The sequence below is a fragment of the Lycium barbarum genome, chromosome 2 (assembly GCF_019175385.1).
Source record: "Lycium barbarum isolate Lr01 chromosome 2, ASM1917538v2, whole genome shotgun sequence".
In the NCBI taxonomy this organism is placed as follows: domain Eukaryota; kingdom Viridiplantae; phylum Streptophyta; class Magnoliopsida; order Solanales; family Solanaceae; genus Lycium; species Lycium barbarum.
The window spans coordinates 32,461,662-32,482,741 of record NC_083338.1 but is presented as its reverse complement, the minus strand read 5'-3'; positions in this window follow the sequence as shown (position 1 = coordinate 32,482,741).

Below are 21,080 nucleotides of genomic sequence, written 5' to 3'. Positions count from 1 at the left end.
AAAATAAATGGTACAAGTGTTACAAGGTAAGTTGATGTCACTTTCACTACAGGTTAAGACTGGAAAGGTTATAATACAATAATATTTGGAAAAGAAAGTGAGTGAGTAGATGGAAAATAAGGAGATCAAAATGTTGGGAAAAGGGTAAAAGGTAAGAAACCTTGGTGAGTGAAACCCCCGAGAGATACTATCGGCAAAGCACGAGACTACTTGGGTAAAAACTCAAAGATAGGCGCGTGAAGAGGGTAAAGTGTGGTAAAATGGAACAAAAGAGGAGCGTGTGAGGTTCGAGAACCAATTTCAATAAATGGGGCTAAAGGAATAGTGACTAGGACAGGGGGATGTGAAGTAAGAGAAATAATGCTTAGGCCTTGCGATGATGTTAAGGTGAGAAGTATAACCAGTAAGGATCTTGTGCTGAGAGCAAAGATAGCAGGACGCTCGAGACAACATGGACACACAGCTGTGACGCAAAGGCGTAGTTAAGGAAAATTACGAGTAAGTGAGCTAAATGGGTGAAAGAGACTAATAGTGGATAGGAAGATATGGGAATATTGACAAGAATGATTATATAAGCGCAAAATGAAAGGAAAGGAAAACTTATGGTAAGATGTCCACACTAGAGAGCTAACACGGAATAATGACTGATGAAGTAGTTGCTAATATGAAGAAATCAAAGACAAGTATATTTGTGCTGAGAAATGTGAGGGAAGGAAGCAAAGAAAAAGTTGTAGTAAGAACTCAAGGATGTTGCGAACCAAGAAGTTAAGGGAAGTCGGATCATAAGTCACCATAAGCGCAACTGGACTGCGAAGGATAATAAATGGCAACGAAACATTACGTACATATGTTTGTGGATAAATATTTGGAATGAAAGATTAAAAGGGATAGTGACAAAGACATAAAGAAATGGGGGGGGGGGGGGGGGGGAAGGGGGGTGAAGAAAAGAGAACACTAAAGGCCGATGGATACTTATAGCATGATAAGTGAGACTGCAATACCGTAGATAAAATGAGGGCAAGAAACAGCCGTGGCCATATTGGATCGACAAGTGAAGATTACGTACCAAGACATGGCTTCTGTTAAGGTGTGGTGACGAAACAATAACAGAGAAGAGATGATCTGGGGAATACAAGGATAATGAGTTGGCACAGTGGATTAGAAAACCCATAACACGGAATGAGAACTCATGAAAAGACCAAGGAGTTCGATTACAAGGAAATAGGGTAAAAGATAAGGAATGGGCATGAAGAAAAGGGAAACTATAAGAGGGACCCTCCCGAAGTATTATAACACCCTATAAGATCAGTTGAACATTCGAGGACGAATGTTCTAAAAGAGGGGAGGATGTTATAACCCGTATTTTGTACGTTCGGATAATTCAAGATAATTGCGAGAAGTTAAGGGCAAGACTATTTTCCAAAATTATTTTAATGTACAAGTTGTTTATTAGTATGGAAATATTGAGAAAGGCTAAGGGTAAAAAGGAAAATTCACAAAGTGGTTCATGGTAATATTGTGGAAGGCTAGGGGCAAAATGTGAATTTCACAAAATATTCAAGAAGGTTCTTGAAGGGGCCATGTTGGCCGTGTGGCATATGCCCATATTTTAATTAATGGGGCTAATTATAAATATACATATGGACCAAGCTTATATAATAAGACAAGTGGTCATATTTGTTTAATTTAAGAAAGTTCAAGAAAAAGGGAGAAGGGGAATGTGTCCACGTTCTATTTGATGGAACTAAATATATATATGAGCAAGTGGAAGAAATTCTAGACAATTTCATCTTTTATGACTTGAGAAACCTAGAGGAGAAAAAAAAGGCTTCATATTCGGCCATGGTTGGCCAAATTTGGCTCTATGGAAATTGATCAAAAAAAATTATTTATTCTAGTATTCCAACTAATTTGAAGGTCCTCTTTAACTTGGAGTGATTGTTGGAGTAAGCCAATCATTTATTTGGGTGATTTATAAACCCTAGCCAAGTAAGAAGACAAGTGGGGGAAGGTAAGGTTCAATCTTCTTTTATATATGTTATGGATGGTTTATGCATGTTGTTGTATGTAGAAATGGATGGAATTCATGAAATATGTATGTGTATGGTTGTGGCTGAATAGAGGTGGTGTTGTGTAGATGTGATAAATTGATTTTATTTAGTATATTGGTTGTTGTAGTTGTGGATTTCATGAAGAGAACGAAGGTTTGATGACTTGAAATGAATTTGTAGTTGTTGTGGAATTATTGAATGAGTTAATGTGACACTAGTATGGTTTCTTACATTTGTATGAATGATATTGCTAAAGTATAGAATGTTGTTGTAGTTTATGAATTTGGAAAAAAAGAAAATGTGTTGTTAGTGTTCTTGTGGAATTTGGAAGGTTTCGGGGGAAGTGGTATGTTGATTGGGTTGTTGTGAATGTTATGTGAATTGTTTGAAGTATTCTTGAATCATGTTAGAATGACTTCGGATAAATACTTGAATGTGGGATCATTGGTGTTAGTTTGAATATATGTGATTGTGTTGAATAAAAATTAAATGTCGTCGAATTGTGTAGAAAGAATTGCTAGTGTTAGAATGCATTTGAAATAATTGTTGAAGTTGGAGATGTGATTGTTGATATTGTTGTTGATAATTTGGCCGAGTCGAATTCTCGGATAGTCGTTGATAAAATTGGCCGAGTTAGATTCTCGGGGATGGTGTATTTACAGGGGAAATGCTGCCGAAATTTCAGCAGATTATAAACGAATTCATTTTAAAGACTAAGACAAGTATATGTCGATGAGTCTAATGATTATGTCAATTCTCTTGAATGTAGACTAGCAAGTTTGGACAAATAAGTGTAGCTTATTGGACGTGGGACAGGTATGTAAGGCTTACCCTTTCTTTATTTTGACATGATCTTTGTGAAACAAACAAGACAAAGTATATGTATGATTTCAAAGAAACTCCCATTCTTAGAGCCACTAGGATGGCTAACGTATCTATGGTGTCCGAAATTCTGTTTGATATGTTTCCGAAGGGCATTCGAAAGATAATTGATATGACTAAAGTTTTGATTTTCAAATGATAGTACGTTTGATTATTCCACTGAGTCTTTGATATATTTTGATACGTGCATATGGTTTCAAAAGCTCTATCTGATTTTATCCATAACGATATTCGAAAGGTACCTAACATGATTGTTGCTTTGATTTTTCAAAAATGGCTTCTGAAACGTTCATAAAAGGTTTTGTACTTCAAACGCTCATAACTTTCTTATACTAAGTCGGATTGACCCGAAACGTGTTTCTGAGCCTTCAGGTGTCGATAAGTATACTTGTTCATCGAGTCATAACATTTTTTGGGCTCTCCTGTATGCTGCTTATATCATATATGTATATGTATATGGGGCAAGGGAAAAGGTGAGGCGCTATAGACGCATAGCCACCTGATCAGTTGGTATAATATGATATCGTCCCGGACGCGGCATGCCCGGACGCGGGATATATGGATCGGGCTGCACTTTCCGCAGCAATATTATATATGTATATGGATCGGGTTTCACGTTCCGCAGCAATATAATATATGTATATGGATCGGGCTGCACGATCCGCAGCAATATAATATATAAATGGATCGGGCTGCACGTTCCGCAGCAATATAGTATATATATACGGATCGGGTTGCACGTTCCGCAGCACTAAGCATGCATGGTCTGTGATTGGAAAGTAAGCATTGTGGCACTCTGGATGATCTACTTATTTTCTCTACTTTTCTGACATATGACATCGGTATACATGATTTGCATTCGGAAGATAAGCCCTCTGGTATTCTGGCTAATGTACTTACCTTTTGTACTGCTTGTTTCGAGTATGGTTCTGTTTTCTGTATTCCATGCCTTACATGTTCAGTACATATTCCGTACTGACCCCTTTTCTTCGGGGGCTGCGTTTCATGCCACGCAGGTACACCCAGATGAGTAAAGGACATTGCTAAAAGATGCTTTAGCTGGATTGGCGAGCTCCACTCCCTTTCGGAGTGTTTCCGAGTCAGAGTACACATGTTATGATTTCTGAATAATGTTAGAGACTTTGCAGACAGAGTCGTGGGTATAGAATGTCAGTTTTGTAAGCGGCTCCATCAGCCGATGTGTCATTCTGTGTTATGTGATAAATTCCATATGATTACAGATTTTGTTTGATTTGAGAACAAAGAAAAAGAATATTTCTGAAAGCTCTCATTATGTATTTCATTTAATTTAAGTTAGAAGTCCAAAGAGATTATGTATGTAATAAGAGTCAGCGGGTTCGCCCGACTCCGAATATGGGGTCGGGTGCCCATCACACCCTAGCGAGATTAGGGTGTGACAGTTATGGATCAAATCAAATAGAGCTTTTGGAACTATATATACGTATCAAAATATATCAAAGACTCAATGGAATAGTCGAACGTGCTAGCATTTGAAAATCAAAAGTTTAGTCATACCAATTATCTTTCAAATGACGTTCGGAAACATATCAAATAGAACTTCGGACATCATGGATACGCATCAAACCCATATGAAATAGCTTATGGAAATCAAGGATATTATCCATCCTAGTGGCTCTAAGAACAGGAATTTCTTTGAAACCATACATATACGTCATTTGTTCGTTTCATAAAGATCATGCCAAAAGAAAGAAAGGGTAAGCCTTACATACCTGTCCCACGTCCAATTAGCTACGCTTATTTGTCCAAACTTGCTAGTCTACATTCAAGAGAATTGACATAATCATTAGACTCATCGACATATACTTGTCTTAGTCTTTCAAATGAATTCGTTTATAATCTGCCGAAATTTCGGCAGCATTTCCCCTGTAAATACACCATCCCCGAGAATCTAACTCGGCCAATTTTACCAACAACAATCCGAGAATTCAACTCGGCCAAATTATCAACAACAATATCAACAATCACATCTCCAACTTCAACAATTATTTCGAATGCATTCTAACACTAGCAATTCTTTCTACACAATTCGACGACATTTCATTTTTATTCAACTCAATCACATATATTCAAGCTAACACCAATGATCCCACATTCAAGTATTTATCCGAAATCATTCTAACATGATTCAAGAATACTTCAAACAATTCACATAATATTCCAAACAACCCAATCAACATACTACTTCGAAACTGTAATACCTCGTGCATTCGGGCTAATATTTGACTCGAGATATTATAATGAACCCAATTTGAGTAGTGTATAAATAGTGTTTGAAACCCAATCAAGACATGAGAAGAGCCTTTGGGCAAGGCAAATTTGAAAGCCACTCTACGGGGCATGTTTGCAAGTGAGTTTGTAGAAGGTCTTACTTCCAACGACCATAACCCCTTTATTAATTTGGAATTTCGGAAAACGTCCTTGATGCAAGTTGTAGCCCTTTGAAATATCTTTCCAACGGTATATTATGGGTCTTTAACGGAGCTGTGTACAAAATGTTATACCCGTTTTACTAAACAGTGTTCTGTCAGTTTACGGTGGAAACATACGAACCGTAAAAATTATACGGTGGAACATACGGACCGTAAAAATTATACGGGCCGTATATTCCAGCCGTATAATTGGTCCAGAATGTCCAAATCACTGGAATGATTTTATTTTATGATACACGGTCCGTACAAATTATACGGGACGTAAAATTGAGCGTAAAATGGGTCCGAAAGTAATTTTAAAACTTCGTTCTAAGGCTTTTTCACCTCATTCTTCACACCCCCAAGCAATAGAATGACCTTCTATTCTCTCCCATCATCAAGAACCCCAAGATAAGCCTATTCTAATCATTCCAAGTCAATTCTAATATATATCCTTGTAATCTAAACAAGAATCATCATTCCAAAACTAGGGTTTTCAAGAAAACCCATCTCAAGGTTCAAGAATTCAAGATTTTGGAAATCATCTTCAAAGCTCAAGTCTTTAATTCAAGTTTTGGAGCGACTAAGGTATGTATAGTTACTATCTACGTGTGGGAACATCATTGTTCTTCCCCACGCCTCATAATCCCTAAATTATTATTCTCTACTAAAACTAAGGTTTCTATACCATGCTCATGATAACCCTAGGTCAATGTCCATGATTATATTATGTATGAATTGTTATAATTCCATCATTGAGTTCTTAATATTTCCTTATGATTATTGAGAATCAGTCCGTAATCCATGTCTTGTATTCCATGGGTTCTTGCATGCATGTTTTTAAATAAGATGATTATTTCATGAATATCCTACATGTCTACAAGTTTTCATGCAACTATATTATATAATTTTTTTTCATGCTATGATACAAGATACATACATACTAAATACAAGTTATTTCATGACACCATGTTTACAAGTTATTTTTTGATACCATGGTTACAAGTTATTTCGTGAATCGTGATTTCAAGACAAGTGCAAGTTAATTTACGAAAATCATGGGCTTCTTAGCCAACTATATTATGTTCATGTTTTTGGGAGTTGCACGAATTACCGAGAAGGCTTAGATAGCCTGAAACTATGTAGCCACCATAGGACAAGGATCGCTCCGCCCAGATAGGACGATACCTTAATTTTACACTGAATGGATCCATCAGGCACGATACCACCTCATACCCTGGCAAGGTATGGGGGCTCTGTTGGTCCGGCGAGGTACCAGACTCCACGTACCCACGTGGTGATTTCACATGTCGGTTTATGAAATGCTCTCCCTACTTATCATGTTTTACTTATGTTATAAATATATGTACTCATGCTCATCCTCATGTTCATGTCCAGGTTTTTTGTTTCAGTTCTTATCATGTTATTCCATTTCCCATGTTATTTCTTTCAGTTGCTTTACATACCAGTACATTCAATGTGCTGACGTCCCCTTTTATTGCCCGGGGGCCTGCATTTCACGATGCAGGTACGTATTTACAGGACGCTGCATCTGCTCAGTAGGATTTTCTCGTAACAGCTCATTGGTGATCCCCATATCCCTCGGGGTTTATGTCACACCCCGACCTCGCTGGGGTGTGATGGGCACCCGACCCTTACTTAGGGCCGAGCGAACCCTCAGACTCTCTGTTATATCCCGTGTTTTCACACGTTTGGAAGAATTCGATAAACATTGGATTTTTGAGATGTGAGGTCAAATTTGATATTGTGTTGAACATAGGAGTTATGCATGAAAGAATAGAATCATGAAAGTGTGGGACAAGGCTAAGGGTAATTTTGGAATTTTGGAAATTAGTTTCGGGAATTACAAAATGTGATCCATAAGTTATTGGGCTCAAAAAAATTTAAGTGAATTGGAGCCCAATCCATTGAAGTGGCCGGCCATAGTAGGCCTTGGCCCAAGCCCAATTAATGTGGTCATGTGCAAGACATGTGACCACTAATTATAAGAGAAGACCAAGTCTTCATATTAATCCATTAGAAGCAAGATCAAGTAAGAGCAAAAAAAAATAAGAGAGAGAGAGGAGGGTTTCGGGTTTGCCCTCCAAATTTAGCCATCCAAAATCTTGCTTCAAAAATTCATTTCTTGTTAAATTCCTACTAATTCAAGGTTCCTTTGCATCTTGGTATAGTTGGATTGGAGTGGGGAGCACTAGAATCTCCAAGGTGATCATATATTCAAGTGAAGGAGACTTGAAGAAAAGGTAAGAATTTCTACCTTGTTATTGTGTTATGAAGTTTTGATTGTGTTGTAGTTTATGGAAATGTGTTGATTGTATCAAGGAATAGAAGTTTGCAAAGTGGGTGTGTGTGTGAGTGTGTAGCCGTGTGTATACATATGATGTATAGCCACCAATGTGTTGAAATTATGTGGTATTCTAGTTGTGAATGTGATGGGATTCATGTTGAGAATGAAAGTAGAATAAATTTGATTGAATGGTTAACAATAGCACTTGGCCGTGTGGTGTATGTGGCTTGAGAATAAAATGGATTAAGTTTGTTTAATGTGTTAGAGCGTTGGTATTGTGATGTTTGTAATGTGAATGAAGTTATTATGATATAAGTTTGTATTGAATTGGAAGGTAGGAACTTATGTCGTTTTAGTATGATTTTCCGACGTTAAGGAAATGAAGTGTTTGGTTGTGAATTATGATGTTCATTGAGGTATTTGGAAGTTGGAAACTTGTTATGAAATCATATGCCAAAGATTTGATGTTTTGCATAAGTTATACTTTTGGCGGAAAAGTGTATATCTTGTATATCAAGTGTATATCCTAAGAGAAATGGTATGATATGCCTCTAAAGTTATGTGGTGATGATCTTAGATGATAATGGGTGTGACATTATAATGTTAATTCAAAAATTTGGATTGAATTGATAATTATGTCAACTTGTGAGGAAAATTGCTACTTGAAGGATATTTGTACTTTTAATGTTCATTAATGCTATTGTTGTGGTTGTTGTTGATGAATTATAGCCGAGTTGAATTCTCGGGGTGCTATATGTATAGGGGAAGTGCTGCCGAAATTTCGGTAGCCAAATTTGCATTAAATTGAGACTTTGGTAATTATGGCTTACAAATGGTAAACTTGACCATTTGCAGTTTTTTCGACGAAACGGGAAGTGACTTTTGGAAGGCGTTAGGAGCGTGAAAGGTATGTAAAGCAACCCTATTACTTCCCTTGGCATGCCTTTAGTGAGTTAGGGTCGGATCCGGGCCTCGAAGGACCTCGTGGCCCTCGGAATCCGCAAAGGAAATTTTCCGTTTTTCCTTCAATGGAATTGAACATCTTTGGTGCCCTTTGCTTGAAATAAGGCACCTTTGCTTCAAACTACTCGAAACGTCGCCGAATGTCCGTAGAACCTTTTTAGGTGACTCCATTTGGTTAAAGAACACTATTTGAGCCCGCCGCCTTGTTTGTCCCGAGGCGGGCCCGCTAATTACGATTTTACCCTTATGAGTCAAGGCTTCCTTTTTAAGCAAATGTTTGAAAGAAAATGTGTTGACTACCTTTAAATTATCTAAAGAATGTGGTTTAAATATTCTATCAAGCCTAATGAATTATTTTGATACCCGGTATGACTTCGGGAAAGCTATACTTCCGTAATTTATTTTGACATACGAAATGTGTTATTCTGATCCCGTTTTATTCCATTTGATTTATTCGTCTTCGATACGCTTCGTCGAGTCTTTGAAGATAATTATGACGTTTTAAAATTGCATTAGTTTCTCACTACTCTATTCGTGGATGTCCCAACGTTTCCCACACTGAGCCCGGGCCAGGATATGTTGTCAAGCGTAATCTTCTGCATTGTTCGCCGCGCCCCGAGGTGAGGGGGCAGGTATACGCGTACATGGGTCTGTGGAGTATGATGTGCCATGTCCGCCGTTCTGATCTGATCTGTTATGGCCATTCTGATATGACATTTTATGATACGGGGCCACGCCCCCTTTTTCTGATTCCCATCTGTTGTGGCACCGATGTCGGGAGGGTGACCACGTTCTGTCTGCCGAGCCCCATGGCTGGGGCCGGATATGATATGACATATGATTTTGTACATACTCTGTCTGTTTTGGAAATATGCATATGACACTCAGGATTTTCTACTCAGTTTTCTGAATCTGTTATGGTTTATGCTTCTGTAATTCTGCTTTACATATTCAGTACATATTTCGTACTGACCCCCTTTCTTCGGGGGCTGCGTTTTTATGCCGCGCAGGTACAGACGACAGGTTTGTCGATCCACACGTTTAGGATCCTACTACTGCTATTTTGGGGCGCTCTCTTCTTCAGAGCCCATATTTTGGTACAGTCTGACACTACTATCTGGATGTGTACAGTATTCTGGGTATGACGGGGCCCTGTCCCGTCTTATGACTGTGTTATGTTCTGTAGAGGTCTGTGGATATATCTGTGTGGGTTCTGTACATACGTTTGGGGTATTTTGTTCTATGACGGCCTTCTCGGCCTATGTGTGCCAAGCCTACCTTTCTGTTAAATTCTGCAGTGTTCACTAATGTTATTATATTAATATTCTGTTAAATTGCTAATCTGGGTATCGGGTCCGTATAGGTGCCCACCTAGGGCACCGGTCACGGCCCAACGTTCCAGCATCCAGATGGCTCCGTACGAGGCTTTATATGGCAGGAAGTGCAGATCGCCGGTTGGCTGGTTTGATATTGGCGAGACAGAGTTGATTGGCCCGGATATGGTCCAGCAGGCTGTGGATAAGGTGAAACTTATTCGAGAGCGACTGTTGGCAGCCCAGAGTCGACAGAAGTCATACGCGGATAGAAGGCGTCGACCGTTAGAGTTTCAGGTAGGCGATTGGGTATTTCTGAAGGTATCGCCTATGAAAGGCGTAATGCGGTTCGGTAGAAAGGGTAAGCTCAGTCCGCGTTATATTGGGCCTTATCAGATTGTTCGGAAAGCTGGGGATGTCGCCTATGAGTTAGATCTGCCATCTGATTTGGAAGCGGTGCATCCGGTGTTTCACGTCTCTATGCTTCGTAAATGCATCGGAGATCCTTCTAGAGTATTCCCTGCCGAGGATATCCAGGTGACGGAGCAGTTATCGTACGAGGAGCAGCCCGTATCTATTTTGGATCGCCAGGTAAGGAGGCTCCGAAATAAAGATGTGGCTTCCGTTAAGGTACTGTGGCGGAATGATAACCGGGAGGAGATGACCTGGGAGTCGGAGGAAGAAATGAAGAAGAAATACCCTCATCTGTTCCCTATGGCCACAGGTAACCTCGAACCCCTGCTTAATTTCATTTCAATATCAATCATATATCATACATATTGTTTATGAACATGAACTCCCCCAAAGTGTTTTTCAAACCCCATAAGATTTATTTTAACATTCGAGGACGAATGTTCTAAAGGGGGGGAGGATGTTATATCCCGTGTTTTCACACGTTTGGAAGAATTCGATAAACATTGGATTTTTGAGATGTGAGGTCAAATTTGATATTGTGTTGAACATAGGAGTTATGCATGAAAGAATAGAATCATGAAAGTGTGGGACAAGGCTAAGGGTAATTTTGGAATTTTGGAAATTAGTTTCGGGAATTACAAAATGTGATCCATAAGTTATTGGGCTCAAAAAAATTTAAGTGAATTGGAGCCCAATCCATTGAAGTGGCCGGCCATAGTAGGCCTTGGCCCAAGCCCAATTAATGTGGTCATGTGCAAGACATGTGACCACTAATTATAAGAGAAGACCAAGTCTTCATATTAATCCATTAGAAGCAAGATCAAGTAAGAGCAAAAAAAAATAAGAGAGAGAGAGGAGGGTTTCGGGTTTGCCCTCCAAATTTAGCCATCCAAAATCTTGCTTCAAAAATTCATTTCTTGTTAAATTCCTACTAATTCAAGGTTCCTTTGCATCTTGGTATAGTTGGATTGGAGTGGGGAGCACTAGAATCTCCAAGGTGATCATATATTCAAGTGAAGGAGACTTGAAGAAAAGGTAAGAATTTCTACCTTGTTATTGTGTTATGAAGTTTTGATTGTGTTGTAGTTTATGGAAATGTGTTGATTGTATCAAGGAATAGAAGTTTGCAAAGTGGGTGTGTGTGTGAGTGTGTAGCCGTGTGTATACATATGATGTATAGCCACCAATGTGTTGAAATTATGTGGTATTCTAGTTGTGAATGTGATGGGATTCATGTTGAGAATGAAAGTAGAATAAATTTGATTGAATGGTTAACAATAGCACTTGGCCGTGTGGTGTATGTGGCTTGAGAATAAAATGGATTAAGTTTGTTTAATGTGTTAGAGCGTTGGTATTGTGATGTTTGTAATGTGAATGAAGTTATTATGATATAAGTTTGTATTGAATTGGAAGGTAGGAACTTATGTCGTTTTAGTATGATTTTCCGACGTTAAGGAAATGAAGTGTTTGGTTGTGAATTATGATGTTCATTGAGGTATTTGGAAGTTGGAAACTTGTTATGAAATCATATGCCAAAGATTTGATGTTTTGCATAAGTTATACTTTTGGCGGAAAAGTGTATATCTTGTATATCAAGTGTATATCCTAAGAGAAATGGTATGATATGCCTCTAAAGTTATGTGGTGATGATCTTAGATGATAATGGGTGTGACATTATAATGTTAATTCAAAAATTTGGATTGAATTGATAATTATGTCAACTTGTGAGGAAAATTGCTACTTGAAGGATATTTGTACTTTTAATGTTCATTAATGCTATTGTTGTGGTTGTTGTTGATGAATTATAGCCGAGTTGAATTCTCGGGGTGCTATATGTATAGGGGAAGTGCTGCCGAAATTTCGGTAGCCAAATTTGCATTAAATTGAGACTTTGGTAATTATAGCTTACAAATGGTAAACTTGACCATTTGCAGTTTTTTCGACGAAACGGGAAGTGACTTTTGGAAGGCGTTAGGAGCGTGAAAGGTATGTAAAGCAACCCTATTACTTCCCTTGGCATGCCTTTAGTGAGTTAGGGTCGGATCCGGGCCTCGAAGGACCTCGTGGCCCTCGGAATCCGCAAAGGAAATTTTCCGTTTTTCCTTCAATGGAATTGAACATCTTTGGTGCCCTTTGCTTGAAATAAGGCACCTTTGCTTCAAACTACTCGAAACGTCGCCGAATGTCCGTAGAACCTTTTTAGGTGACTCCATTTGGTTAAAGAACACTATTTGAGCCCGCCGCCTTGTTTGTCCCGAGGCGAGCCCGCTAATTACGATTTTACCCTTATGAGTCAAGGCTTCCTTTTTAAGCAAATGTTTGAAAGAAAATGTGTTGACTACCTTTAAATTATCTAAAGAATGTGGTTTAAATATTCTATCAAGCCTAATGAATTATTTTGATACCCGGTATGACTTCGGGAAAGCTATACTTCCGTAATTTATTTTGACATACGAAATGTGTTATTCTGATCCCGTTTTATTCCATTTGATTTATTCGTCTTCGATACGCTTCGTCGAGTCTTTGAAGATAATTATGACGTTTTAAAATTGCATTAGTTTCTCACTACTCTATTCGTGGATGTCCCAACGTTTCCCACACTGAGCCCGGGCCAGGATATGTTGTCAAGCGTAATCTTCTGCATTGTTCGCCGCGCCCCGAGGTGAGGGGGCAGGTATACGCGTACATGGGTCTGTGGAGTATGATGTGCCATGTCCGCCGTTCTGATCTGATCTGTTATGGCCATTCTGATATGACATTTTATGATACGGGGCCACGCCCCCTTTTTCTGATTCCCATCTGTTGTGGCACCGATGTCGGGAGGGTGACCACGTTCTGTCTGCCGAGCCCCATGGCTGGGGCCGGATATGATATGACATATGATTTTGTACATGCTCTATCTGTTTTGAAAATATGCATATGACACTCAGGATTTTCTACTCAGTTTTCTGAATCTGTTATGGTTTATGCTTCTGTAATTCTGCTTTACATATTCAGTACATATTTCGTACTGACCCCCTTTCTTCGGGGGCTGCGTTTTTATGCCGCGCAGGTACAGACGACAGGTTTGCCGATCCACACGTTTAGGATCCTACTACTGCTATTTTGGGGCGCTCTCTTCTTCAGAGCCCATATTTTGGTACAGTCTGACACTACTATCTGGATGTGTACAGTATTCTGGGTATGACGGGGCCCTGTCCCGTCTTATGACTGTGTTATGTTCTGTAGAGGTCTGTGGATATATCTGTGTGGGTTCTGTACATACGTTTGGGGTATTTTGTTCTATGACGGCCTTCTCGGCCTATGTGTGCCAAGCCTACCTTTCTGTTAAATTCTGCAGTGTTCACTAATGTTATTATATTAATATTCTGTTAAATTGCTAATCTGGGTATCGGGTCCGTATAGGTGCCCACCTAGGGCACCGGTCACGGCCCACGGGGTTGGGTCGTGACACTCTCGCTGCACATAAAATCACGTCAACTCTTTTTTTTTTCTTTAAAACAAATAATAAAGTACATAGCAAAACTTTTCTTTCAGAAATATTCTTTCTCGTGGCTGTCAAGCCGAACAAATTTGTGATCATACAAAATTCATTACGTACACAGACCGACAACCAATACCCACGACACTGTCTGCAAAGTCTCTAGTAAGATCCCAAAAGCATAACATACAGAATCTGACTCGGCAGCACTCCGGGAACAAATGGAGCTTGCCATCTGCACTGGAACATCTTCCATCTATCCTCAACTCAACTGGGAGTACCTGCGCGGCATGAAACGCAGCCCCCGAAGAACAGGGGGTCAGTACGGAAATGTACCGAGTATGTAAAGCAGAAATATAACAATATAAGCAAAACCGAGCCAGAAGTATAGAAATAGAACAGGTAGTATCGGATCCGAGTCCGAAACAGAAATACAGAGTGTGTGGCCAGGACCACGATATATATCATAAGCACGGGGTGTAGCCGTCTGAATCGTGATATGAAACAGAGGTACAAAGCCTAACTGGCAGGATCATCGTGCGGATCGGGGCACAGAGTGCGACTGACATACCCGCAACCGAAGCTAGGGGTGTAGAACTATAGCCGACTGAAGCATAGTCCGGCTCAATCATGCAGAAGCAACACCAACAGAATCATTCTCCGAATCCGCTGTCCAGAAATGTAACAGGCAGAACCATGCATGCAGAATCATAACTTACGCAAGCACAGGTAGTATACATTTACCTCAGGTTTCGGCCCTTTAGTGAGGGGCGCAATGGACAGTGCACTGGGATGTGCACGAATAACCAGGTTGCCACACGGTCGCCTCTAGTGCACAAGTCATACCCAAGAGGTTGCAGCAGGCAAATACGGCAGTTAGAATGTCATAATGCTTTACTTTCTTTTGAAAAACATTTTTGTTTCACACATATAAAAGAATCAATGCACAATTTCCGCGGCCATAAGTCCAGCGGTCGCTACCACGCATACCGCGGCCAAGTACCCAGCGGTCACTATCACACGTACCGCGGCCAAGGGTCCAGCGGTTATAGTCACACATACCGCGACCAAAAGTCCAGCGGTTACAGTCACACATACCGCGGTCGAGGGTCCAGCGGTCACAATCACACATTTGACATACCGCGGTCAAGGGTCCAGCGGTCACAATCACACATTTGACATACCGCGGTCAAGGGTCCAGCGGTCTATGTCAGGAACAATCACAAGTGCGGCAGACGCGGTCAAGGGTCCAGCAGTCAATGCCACACGTCCGGCATGACGCGGTCAAGGGTCCAGCTGTCAATGTCGGACACGCCGCGGTCGAGGGTCCAGCGGCCAATATTACCAATGCGCATATTCACATAACCGGCCCGGGACTCGGTGAAACAGAAAACAACTATACAGGATACCAAATCACTACTTCCCAAACATAAATCACATGTGCCAGGATCATGCATCACACAAGATTCAGGTATGCCAAAATCGTATATCAGAAAATACAGAAGATAAGTAGTTTATCCAAATTATCAGGGTAAGGTTTTCAAAACGTTTTAGATGTCAAAAACATTTTATAACGCTCATGAAGGTGGTCGTAACACCTATCGTATAGTAAACAGCATAATAACCAGGAGTTACCTGCGAACTCCGGACAAGAGTACATTGGCTAAAGCCATACAGCACATATCAGGGTTTCTGTCCCCGCAGTTGGTTCAATAATAATTAAAATCCGTCTCAGGATAGATAAAATATCTCCCATTTAGTAGTCGGGACAATAGCCATAAGTCCCTAGACTTGTTGCACCGAAGTGAGACAAACAAAACCATAGGAGGGGCGCCGGGGGTAACGGGCCCACCTCGGGTCAAGTCAGGGTGGCGGACATGAATCACGCCCATTAGACCCTACGGAGTCATCCAGGAAAGTTTCGGAGTGATTGGATTACATTTGTGAAAGTTATGGAGGTTTAACCACTTTTTTTTTTCAACAAAAGCACCTTTTGAAGTTCAATTGAATTGAATGAATAGTACCAACAAATCAATCTCGGTTTCCGATGAGCAGAATTGCCCCCGAGGCTAAAATCTCCACCTAGCACACCTAGGACATGCCAAAGAACAAAGGGGAAGGCTTTACATACCTCGATTGCGCCTTATGCTCGCTTGGCTTCAATTCCAATTTCGTCCAGAATCTACAAATGGTCATGTTTACCAATTGTCAATTTCAAGCTTTTCAAGAATCTAAGCTTAATCACATAATTGCCTACCGAAATATCGGCAGCATTTCCCCTATAAACTCGCCAATCCGAATTTCCAATTGCTCTCATGTTGACACAGAAATACCAACAATAACATATGGACACAACCATATCTTCAATTCTTTTATTTCAACAAGAACAACAACATATCAAAACAGCCCCCAACTATAACATAACGATGCCCGAAATTCTAACGAACACTTGCAATACACCAAGCAGCCCGTATGCACTTCTTATACCTTATTCCATGCAATCTTTTCAACAAATTTCTGAGAAATACAACAGCAGCCACACGACACCACATCATCTATTCATATGCAACTAAACCACATTATTATCTCTATAATCCTTACAACAACCCACAACAATTTTTAACTAAAACTCTAACCTTCAAATTCCTTCATTCTCATCACATAATCTATGATTACAACAACCAAAATATTAATTCAAATCAGTCCATCAATTTCAATTAAAACAGCCCCTAATCCATAAATTTCAACAAAACAACAAACGAGTTATAATGCTGTTTTCTCCGTTCTAATTCGTTAAAACTCTAAATAAACACTTTAATAAAATAAAAGGAATCTTATAAATACCTTAGCAGCAGCTCCACCACGAAAATTTCATCCCCAAGACCAATATTTATCTCAAATTGAAGGCAACGCAACGTACAACGCTTTTCTCTTCATGATCTTCGGGATTCGGGGCTCGGATTTTGATCAAAATGGCTTCCTTAGCCTAGAAGCTCTCTCTCTCTCTCTCCCTCTCTCTCTAATGTTTTTGGAGGGTCTTAACTGAAAATGATCAGCCCTCAAATGAATTTTCTATATATTTTACCGTTATTGGGCCTCATGGGCCGAAACATTCTAATGGGCCAAAATATGAGTGCTTGGATCGGATTTCCAGTTTCTGTCCCGCCAGCCCAACTTGCATCGTCCATATCTGCTAATCCAGATATCGTTTTGATGAGAGGTTTGTTGCGTTAGAAACTATACTCGATGAACTTCATTTTAGAATTTTGAAACACCTTAAAAATCCTCATATACTAGGAGATATGCCTCCAACAATATGGGCTAAAAATCTGGTCCGAGATATTTTCTGAAGTTGCTTGGATTCATTTCGTTCAGCTTCGTTTAACTTCTAATCCTCTTCCGACCCTCATGTAACCTCTTATACATACATATACATACTCATATACGCTCATAACGCGATTTCAAATCCTTTAGGTTACGATGTCACTTCGGGATACTTAAGGCAACCATATATATATAACGATATTCTTACTACTCGATTAACTTTCCTTGAACCTTCTTAACTCATTCTTTCTTGTCTTAATTCAAGTAGCACAGATTATTATGGAGTGTAACAGTTTAGTCGGTTATATTTATTCTACTAGTCATGCATTTAAAGGTATGCTGGGGGGCCTTGTCCCAGCAAGTACGTTTTCCAGTCAAGATTCACGATTAGAGGTTTCATAGACTAGTCAGTTTAGTTATGTTAGACATGCAAGGTGTTTAGCCATCTTTGACTCAACTCATGTTATTTTCCCATTTATGATTGAAACAAGTATTTCATTAAATTATTATGACATCTTGTGTTTTATAAAAGCTCATCACGTTCATGCTATATTTCCGCTCATGTATACCTCATGATGATTCAGCAAGCCATGTGGTTCGCTCGGTCACATGCAGTATGGCACCGAGTGCCGTGTTCCGCCCAGGCCATGGTTCGGGGCGTGACAAAGCTTGGTATCAGAGCCTAGGTTCAAGTGTCTTAGGGAGTCTATGAAACCGTGTCCAGTGGGGTCACTTTTATATGTGTGTGCGCGCCACACATATAAACAGTTGACCACCAAGACATTTAAGATTGTCTCACTTCTTTCAACTCTAGATCGTGCAATAGAGCTATGTTCTCATAAATCACTCGAACTCATGTGTTGTTTCCCATTCTACCGAATACGCCTAGTCTCAATGGATGAGGAAGATGTAAAGCTAGTCGTTATTGATGTGTTTCTTTCAGATAGAGTTATCAGGAGTTATTCTGACTCGTGCGCATTGTATTTTTTTTCCAAAAAATGTCTACTAAGAGAAAGGCAACTTCGGGCCCGAGGGATACCATTGATGCAACCCTAGAGACGAACTCTCAGACTCTGAGAGTCCTAATCTTTCAATTCTGCGACTGTTGGTCATCAAAACCTCCTTCAAGTACCACTAATATCCCAGCTCAGACCAATGTGAGGAAGAGGAGTTTTCATAATCCTATTTGCTGCAAGTGTAATAAGAGACATCAAGGGGTGTGCCGCTATGACACCCATAGATGTTTTGGGTGTGGCCGGAAGGGTCACTATCTGAAAGATTGCCCACAAGTGAAACAGGATAACAAAGGTTTTTCGCACCCCATTTGCAGTAAGTGTGGAAAAAGACATGCAGGAGTGTGTAGGATGGGTTCGGATGTGTGTTATAATTGTGGTCTCTAAGGCCACATGCAAAGAGAATGCCCTTCAGTCAAGTACAATAGTAACACTAAGGGTGGTGCAATTCATTCCCGCAGACCAGACATAGCCAATTCAACAACACCGTTCGCAACCCGTAGTACTCGGTCACTAGTAGACCAAGGCACTGATAGGGATGGAGTATTAGGATTAAGTGGGGATCAAGCACGTTATCATGATATGGTAGATCGCCAAGGCTCCGATGTGCCGTCACGTGTGTCATAGGTATGCCAATAATTTTTCCTCTTTGTCACATATGAGATATTATGCCCTAGATCTATTATGTCTTATGTGGTTATTGTGCAGTTGATAGTTCAGATTTAAGACCCTACAAGGTAACATGTTAGGAAGTTAACTGCAGCAGGCATAAGTTGTCCATGGTAGTTTTAAGCAGGAAATAGCCTAAGAGCCAACCACCTGTAATACTAGAAAGTCTCGATTTTTTTCAAGGATATATATATATATTCCATATGATCTATGTATATGACTGGGAAGGGACTGATGAGATAAAAAAACCACGAGCAGACGATATTGAAATTTTTTTAGGGTTAGTTTTAAATTATTTAAGCTTATTCATATCAGATTTAGAGAGTATGATGTTAGTGAGTTACTACAAGAAGCAGATATTACTATGAGATAAATGATATGACAATTCCCTATTAGGTTATGCGATTAAATATTTATCCCTGATGTGTATAGTATGATATAATTTTTGAAAGTGTATAGGGAACTTGGGGTTAGTTGTTCCAATTCCTTGTTTGAGGCAGATGAAGTTTCCTAAGTGTGATCTATGTCTATAGTTCAGAAAGATAGTATACAATCCAAGAATAGAGTCAGATAAGGAGGAAAAGTTAGAAATAACCTTATGTTTCACTTTAGTACTCAAAGAAGAATTAGAGAATATGATACAAGCAAGTGGTTAACAAAAGCCTAGTAAGTAAGTTTGAGTAGATACAGTGAATTAGAAATTTTCAGCAGAGTTAGTAAAAGTATGATTTGAGTTACTTAGTCAAGTTAACACTAGTGAGTGGGCAACCGTCTGAATACACCGAAGGCGTATTAGAACCTAAAGGGTTTAAGTTAAATTCCAGGTATATACATGGGTGAAACAAGAAAACCATCTAAGCAGTAAGAGAGCAAGCTATAGAAGAAGAGCCTTTAAGAATTAGCAGAAAAGAGTTTTTCCCAAGACTGACAAAGCCAGGTTATGCCAGCTATGTACATTAGAAACCCATTCATTTAAGTAATACAATTTTCCCACTAAGTAAGACTTTCTTAACGTAATCTAAATAAATGAGTCGTTAGTATTTTAGAGAAAATTAGTGGAACCACTAGATGACCACTTATAGCTAACTTAAGGGATCCACAGGCTTTAGATGTCTACTTTTGAACTAAGGGGGAGATATATGATAAGGTGTCGATATAGATGTTGTATTTCGTAAGTTAATAGGCATCAGAGGATAATGTCAGAAGATCACAGTTTCATGTAGCCAAGATAAGGTGCGTAGAAGACGATTTTTGTGATACCCGTTGAGATAAAGTACTAGGTACTTATGTTATGAGATAAAGTTCTAGATCGAATAGCGGATTTTAAGGGTGTAACGTTTCCAATTCCAGAATAATTCATGCACTATGTAGAACCAATGCCCAAACGTACTCTACACATGCCTAGCATACCTATCTTATGCCTTTGTTAAAGCTTTACACTTCATGTTTAAGATACAAGAATTTAGACTCTATACGATAGTAAGCTATGCAAGGGAATGTTCTTTCATGTTTCTCACATCAGGTTGTACTCATGTCCAAGGTTAAATACCGCATTCACGTCTCACGTATCTATCGTGCTTTTATACCCATGACCATGTTCTAGCTTCTAAGTGCTTTCCGAATATCATGTTAATTTTGATAATGATTGAGGAGAATGTAACACAATAGTTTAAAGACTAAGAATCCTATGGAATGCCCACCTGGTCCTCGAACAAGGGAAAAAAATGCCTTAGGTAAATGATTTATTTCAACTCCAAAGATATGCTACCTACGTTCTCATGTACTCGTGCCCACGACCGACTTCTTTAAGCATCCACATATAGAAATAGCATAACAGTAGGGTTGGTAGGTAATGATAAGAGTAAGTCAAGATGGATGTCCTTCCCACGATTCTACGTAACTCATGCTTATGTTCTTCTGGCTACTATTTTAAAGCAGCCCGTAGCTTGACACAAAAGATGCCATTTTCTTTTCCGAAGTACCTATGCCCTATTTAAGTTCAAGGTAACTTTCTGCTTATGCCTTAGGTTCTTGATGAACGAAGCATTCATGCCTATGATCCTTTCCCTCATGAGTCTTATTTTATAATGAGGGTGTCGACTTACAGTAATAAGAGTAAACTATGTTTAACCATGTCCCATTCTATAAGTATAGCCAAGTTCCAAAAGTGATAACTTGTCCATCCTTATGTCTCTAAGTACTCAAGAGTAAA